The 7,500-nt window shown below is 49.7% G+C and overlaps 1 non-coding gene across 1 annotated transcript; it reads left to right on the top strand.

The window, feature by feature from the left end:
• Nucleotides 1–5,759: 5,759 nt before the first annotated feature.
• LOC143175778 (5.8S ribosomal RNA) lies at nt 5,760–5,914 on the top strand. The gene has a single exon (XR_013000457.1). It is a non-coding gene; the product is annotated as a 5.8S ribosomal RNA (ribosomal RNA).
• Nucleotides 5,915–7,500: the final 1,586 nt, after the last annotated feature.

Raw genomic sequence — 7,500 nt, 5'->3', positions numbered from 1 at the left:
CGCCGAAGGCTTACTTATGAAACTTACGTCTCTCGACGATGGGACGATCCACGCGAAGAGTTGTTACGTGCACGCGTATGGTGCGATTGCGTCGATTCGCTTTTCTGTACGGGGAGCAATAGAACGTTGAGTTGACTTATCGGGTCTTCGTTGGAATTACCGTCGCTGGCATTGTAAACTCCAGATGACCTTGTGATTCCTTCGTCGGGCACTGGTAAAGGGTGGCGATGATGCGTTCTATAATAGAAATACCCGTCGTAGCGTTTCTTCCGAGTCAACCCGCTCACGAAACACTCTCTCGTCGTGGAATCCCCGCGTCGGAGAGTAAAACGCGAATTCATAGTATGGAAACTTACGTCTCTCGACGATGGGACGATCCACGCGAAGAGTTGTTACGTGCACGCGTATGGTGCGATTGCGTCGATTCGCTTTTCTGTACGGGGAGTAATAGAACGTTGAGTTGACTTATCGGGTCTTCGTTGGAATTACCGTCGCTGGCATTGTAAACTCCAGATGACCTTGTGATTCCTTCGTCGGGCACTGGTAAAGGGTGGCGATGATGCGTTCTATAATAGAAATACCCGTCGTAGCGTTTCTTCCGAGTCAACCCGCTCACGAAACTCTCTCTCGTCGTGGAATCCCCGCGTCGGAGAGTAAAACGCGAATTCATACTATGAAAACTTACGTCTCTCGACGATGGGACGATCCACGCGAAGAGTTGTTTACGTGCACGCGTATGGTGCGATTGCGTCGATTCGCTTTTCTGTACGGGGAGAAATAGAACGTTGAGTTGACTTATCGGGTCTTCGTTGGAATTACCGTCGCTGGCATTGTAAACTCCAGATGACCTTGTGATTCCTTCGTCGGGCACTGGTAAAGGGTGGCGATGATGCGTTCTATAATAGAAATACCCGTCGTAGCGTTTCTTCCGAGTCAACCCGCTCACGAAACTCTCTCTCGTCGTGGAATCCCCGCGTCGGAGAGTAAAACGCGAATTCATACTATGAAAACTTACGTCTCTCGACGATGGGACGATCCACGCGAAGAGTTGTTTACGTGTACGCGTATGGTGCGATTGCGTCGATTCGCTTTTCTGTACGGGGAGAAATAGAACGTTGAGTTGACTTATCGGGTCTTCGTTGGAATTACCGTCGCTGGCATTGTAAACTCCAGATGACCTTGTGATTCCTTCGTCGGGCACTGGTAAAGGGTGGCGATGATGCGTTCTATAATAGAAATACCCGTCGTAGCGTTTCTTCCGAGTCAACCCGCTCACGAAACTCTCTCTCTCGTCGTGGAATCCCCGCGTCGGAGAGTAAAACGCCGAAGGCTTACTATGAAACTTACGTCTCTCGACGATGGGACGATCCACGCGAAGAGTTGTTACGTGCACGCGTATGGTGCGATTGCGTCGATTCGCTTTTCTGTACGGGGAGTAATAGAACGTTGAGTTGACTTATCGGGTCTTCGTTGGAATTACCGTCGCTGGCATTGTAAACTCCAGATGACCTTGTGATTCCTTCGTCGGGCACTGGTAAAGGGTGGCGATGATGCGTTCTATAATAGAAATACCCGTCGTAGCGTTTCTTCCGAGTCAACCCGCTCACGAAACTCTCTCTCGTCGTGGAATCCCCGCGTCGGAGAGTAAAACGCGAATTCATACTATGAAAACTTACGTCTCTCGACGATGGGACGATCCACGCGAAGAGTTGTTTACGTGCACGCGTATGGTGCGATTGCGTCGATTCGCTTTTCTGTACGGGGAGAAATAGAACGTTGAGTTGACTTATCGGGTCTTCGTTGGAATTACCGTCGCTGGCATTGTAAACTCCAGATGACCTTGTGATTCCTTCGTCGGGCACTGGTAAAGGGTGGCGATGATGCGTTCTATAATAGAAATACCCGTCGTAGCGTTTCTTCCGAGTCAACCCGCTCACGAAACTCTCTCTCGTCGTGGAATCCCCGCGTCGGAGAGTAAAACGCGAATTCATACTATGAAAACTTACGTCTCTCGACGATGGGACGATCCACGCGAAGAGTTGTTTACGTGCACGCGTATGGTGCGATTGCGTCGATTCGCTTTTCTGTACGGGGAGAAATAGAACGTTGAGTTGACTTATCGGGTCTTCGTTGGAATTACCGTCGCTGGCATTGTAAACTCCAGATGACCTTGTGATTCCTTCGTCGGGCACTGGTAAAGGGTGGCGATGATGCGTTCTATAATAGAAATACCCGTCGTAGCGTTTCTTCCGAGTCAACCCGCTCACGAAACTCTCTCTCGTCGTGGAATCCCCGCGTCGGAGGGTAAAACGCGATATATAATAGTATATGCCAGTGGTTCGCGCGCGTCGTCTCTGAGATACGCGGTCGACAGAGTTCCGAAAACACGTGATGTGCCACGATTTCCGTGCGTCTTACATCTTTCGACGATGGGACGATCCACGCGAAGAGAACGTTCGTGCTTGCGTGAGGTGCAACAGCGTCGATTCGCTTTTCTGTACGGGGAGAAATAGAACGTTGAGTTGACTTATCGGGTCTTCGTTGGAATTACCGTCGCTGGCATTGTAAACTCCAGATGACCTTGTGATTCCTTCGTCGGGCACTGGTAAAGGGTGGCGATGATTCGTTCTATAATAGTAATACCCGTCGTAGCGTTTCGACCGATGTCACCCGCCACGAATGTCTCTCTCGACGTGGAAACCCCGCGCCGAAGAGTAAACGCGAAGGCTTACCATACGAAAGAAAACGGTATTATACGCCTGTGGTATGTGCGTCTCGGCTCTGTGATACGCGATCGGCAGAGTTACAAAAAAACGTTGATGGGCCACGATTTCCGTGCGTCTTACATCTTTCGACGATGGGACGATCCACGCGAAGAGTAGTTACGTGCTCGCGCGAGGTGCGATAGCGTCGATTCGCTTTTCTGTACGGGGAGAAATAGAACGATGAGTTGACTTATCGGGTCTTCGTTGGAATTACCGTCGCTGGCATTGTAAACTCCAGATGACCTTGTGATTCCTTCGTCGGGCACTGGTAAAGGGTGGCGATGATTCGTTCTATAATAGAAATACCCGTCGTAGCGATTCGGCCGAGACACCCGCCACGAAACTCTCTCTCGTCGTGGAATCCCCATGTCGGAGAGTAAAACGCGAAGGCTAACTATATAAGAAACATATAGTATTATTTATGCCTGTGGTTCTCCGTTTGTCCTACTCTCAGATACGCGACTCGGAGAGTTACGAATAATCGTGATGGACCACGATTTCTGTACGTCTTACATCTTTCGACGATGGGACGATCCACGCGAAGAGATCATTCCTGCTTGCGTGAGGTGCGATAGCGCCGATTCGCTTTTCTGTACGGGGAGAAATAGAACGATGAGTTGACTTATCGGGTCTTCGTTGGAATTACCGTCGCTGGCATTGTAAACTCCAGATGACCTTGTGATTCCTTCGTCGGGCACTGGTAAAGGGTGGCGATGATTCGTTCTATAATAGAAATACCCGTCGTAGCGATTCGGCCGTGTCACCCGCCACGAAAATCTCTCTCGTCGTGGAATCCCCGCGTCGTAGAGTAAACGCGAAGGCTTGCTATAGAAGACTATAGTTTATACGCCTGTGGTTCACCGGTTGCCTGCTCTCCGGGGTACGCGATCGCGCAGGAGTTACGGAAGAACTTGATGGGCCACGATCTCCAAGCGGCTATATCTTTCGACGATGGGACGATTCACGCGAAGAGAACGTTCGTGCATGCGTGAGGTGCGATAGCGTTGATTCGCTTGTCTGTACGGGGAGAAATAGAACGATGAGTTGACTTATCGGGTCTTCGTTGGAATTACCGTCGCTGGCATTGTAAACTCCAGATGACCTTGTGATTCCTTCGTCGGGCACTGGTAAAGGGTGGCGATGATTCGTTCTATAATAGAAATACCCGTCGTAGCGTTTCGACCGATGTCACCCGCCACGAAATTCTCTCTCGTCGTGGAATCCCCGCGTCGGAGAGTAACCGCCGAAGGCTTGCTATAGAAGACTATAGTTTATACGCCTGTGGTTCACCGGTTGCCGGCTCTCCGGGGCACGCGATCGCGCGAAGGTTACGGAGGGACGTGAAGCGCCCGAGCAATGAAACGTCCGCAGGAGGAAACGAGCAACCGCCGAACATTGTTTCGCGACGTTTCCATAATGTATTGTCGTTTCGCTCGCATCCCGCTTCTTTCCCCTAGTTTCCTCGACGCGTAGTTTCGCAGCCTTAGTGGACGAATCATTCTCGATTCGAGGAAAGATATGCAGTGGGGCGTGCAATGAGCCCGCCAGAGACCACGATCTCCAATGCGTCTTTACATCTTTCGACGATGGGATGATCCACGCGAAGAGAACGTTCGTGCTTGCGCGAGGTGCGTTAGCGTCGATTCGCTTTTCTGTACGGGGAGAAATAGAACGATGAGTTGACTTATCGGGTCTTCGTTGGAATTACCGTCGCTGGCATTGTAAACTCCAGATGACCTTGTGATTCCTTCGTCGGGCACTGGTAAAGGGTGGCGATGATTCGTTCTATAATAGAAATACCCGTCGTAGCGATTCGGCCGAGTCACCCGCCACGAAACTGTCTCTCTTTCGTCGTGGAAACCCCGCGTCGGAGAGTAAAACGCGCGAAGGCTGTGACTGTAACATATATATATACAGTATACAATGCCTGTGGTTTTTGCGCGTGTCGGCTCTTCGGTATACGCGATCGGCCAGAGTTACGGAGGGACGGTGAAGCGCACGAGAAATTGAAACGGCCGCACGATTGGAACCGAGCAACCGTCGAACATTGTTTCGCGACGTTTCCATAATGCGTTTTCGTTTCGCTCGCATACCGCTTCTTTTCCCCTAGTCTCTGAGACGCGTTTTCGAGCCGTTCTTCTACTATCGATTCTCGTAGAGAGAAGGGACCGGGTAGTCTGGAAGTGGAACCCGCATCTTGCGTGTACCGTACACGGAATTGAGAGGACCGGCCGTGAAGCTCGTTTTAAAGCCGTGCGTCTGACACCCAACTCTTGCGCGCCAATTTCGCGGCAAGAGATAATATGGGACGAATGACCGGCAAAGAGCCAGCTGTGAAGTCTGTTTTTTTAATCGAATCCGTGGACGTGTGTATGCCGTAGCGTCGCTCGTCGTGTTCGTTCATGGTCGTTCCGAGAGAAAGAACGAAAGCGGTAACGAAGGGACCGGCCGTGAAGCTCGTTTTAAAGCCGCGCGTCTGACACCCAACTCTTGCGCGCCAATTTCGCGGCAAGAGATAACATGGGACGAATGACCGGCAAAGAGCCAGCTGTGAAGTCTTTTTTCATTATTTGCTTTCAATCGATCGATCGGTACGATTCGTGCAACGTTTCGCGCGATGCGACGCGAAAACATGCGCGCAACAATAGATGCGTCTGATCGGAAGAACGCGAGGGTCGACTGCACGCGATGGATTCAGTATCGGGTAGGATACAAAATATATCCCCGTCGTTTCCACGCGTGCGAGTCTTCTGCGTCTTTCGCGGGTTTTTGAATGCACTATACGCCCGGAACGTCGAGAAATATATACATATTACTTGAACGTTTTTCGTCTCGAAAGGCTTCGGTGTCGTCTCCAAGGCGACGCCTGAATCTCCTTCGCGCGCTGGTCGGAGATTCAGGTATCAACTTTTATCTTCTCTTTGAAAGAAGAGAGATATTAGGTCGAACAAATGAGAATAAAATTATATATGTGAAATATAAAATTTATACGATTACCCTGAACGGTGGATCACTTGGCTCGTGGGTCGATGAAGAACGCAGCTAATTGCGCGTCAACGTGTGAACTGCAGGACACATGAACATCGACATTTCGAACGCACATTGCGGTCCACGGATACAATTCCTGGACCACGCCTGGCTGAGGGTCGTTTACGTACCATACACTGCTTGCGTAGCTCTGTCAAATCCCCGCCGTCGTTCACCTCTTCGGATCGAACGTTTTTTTACCGAAGGGCGCAAAGAACGTTTCTGAGTCGGGTTAAGAGAAGGATGCTACGTACGAGCGAACGATGGGTGTCTCGTCGGCGTTTGTCGCGGACACGCGAAAATTCTGTGAATTTCACGGACAGTGTACGTTCTAGTTGTTGCAAAACGATCGGAATCGTTTGTATGGACTCGCGTGAGTGTTCGCGGCGTCGTGCGTCGTTCAATTACGACCGCCCGCGGATACCGCTCCACTGCGATATGGATCTGAGCGACAACTTTTTCGGCTGTTCGTGAGATGAACGGTTTCGTGTGTTTAGAAAAATTTTTTTTCCCGCGCTCCCGACGTCACCTGAAATGATGCGTCAGAGGTGAAAGAAAATATTAAGAAGTCGAGAGAGAGAGAGACTACACACGTTTTATTCATATTTTGTATACCGTGCGTGAGACGGATGTGCACGACACGTCGTATGTCGGTATATTACCGACTGGCCCCAGGGAGATTGTTTTCTTCCTCTCTTACGAATGAGATGTACGTTTCGGAGGATCGTCGTTACCGAAACACACGGCAAAACGAGACTTCTCGCAGCAGAACCTTTATACACAATACACATCGACTCTTTTTACCCCGAGAGAGAGAGAAAAGGTGTATTTCTTTTTTTTATTTTTCGAATTCGACGCACGAACGCTTTGACGACTGGAGAAAAACACGGTGTGTGTTAAAATCGTGCGGGACGAGCATGCGTATTCGTAACGGGTCGAATAGTTCTTATTCCCCGTCGTCGCGTGTCCTCGCTGGACCACCACCGTGCGCTTCCGCCACGTTCAGTTGAATTTCGAAATATATATATATAAAAAGAATCACCATATACTCTCTTTCGGGAGGTGTATTTTTATCGGTTTCTGCTATAGAGAAGAGACGGAGATCGTGTTGTGAGGTGTAACGTTTCTGTATCCCCGTTTCGGAGGATCGTCGTTATCGGCGGAACACACGTCAAAACGAGACTTCTCGCAGAACCTTTATACACAATACACATCGACTCTTTTACCCCGAGAGAGAGAAAAGGTGTTTTTCTTTTTTTTTTATTTTTCGAATTCGACGCACGAACGCTTTGACGACTGGAGAAAAACACGGTGTGTGTTAAAATCGTGCGGGACGAGCATGCGTATTCGTAACGGGTCGAATAGTTCTTATTCCCCGTCGTCGCGTGTCCTCGCTGGACCACCACCGTGCGCTTCCGCCACGTTCAGTTGTATTTCGAAATATATATATATATAAAAAGAATCACCATATACTCTCTTTCGGGAGGTGTATTTTTATCGGTTTCTGCTATAGAGAAGAGACGGACGATCGTGTGTGACACCACGTGGTAACGTTTCCGTATCCCCGTAAAATACGTTTATCTTTTCTCGTAGAAAAGAGAGAGGAAGAGGCAGGAGCTCCTCTTTGGCGAGGCTTTCGAACGTCGCGTCCCGTCCGCCGGAATATAATGATATAAATATATAACCGCCGCCGACTTTGTGCGAAAGC

Source organism: Nomia melanderi, unplaced genomic scaffold (assembly GCF_051020985.1).
Source record: "Nomia melanderi isolate GNS246 unplaced genomic scaffold, iyNomMela1 scaffold0186, whole genome shotgun sequence".
Lineage (NCBI taxonomy): Eukaryota > Metazoa > Arthropoda > Insecta > Hymenoptera > Halictidae > Nomia > Nomia melanderi.
The sequence above is the reverse complement of the archived record's forward strand: the minus strand, read 5'-3'. Positions and strand labels throughout refer to the sequence as shown.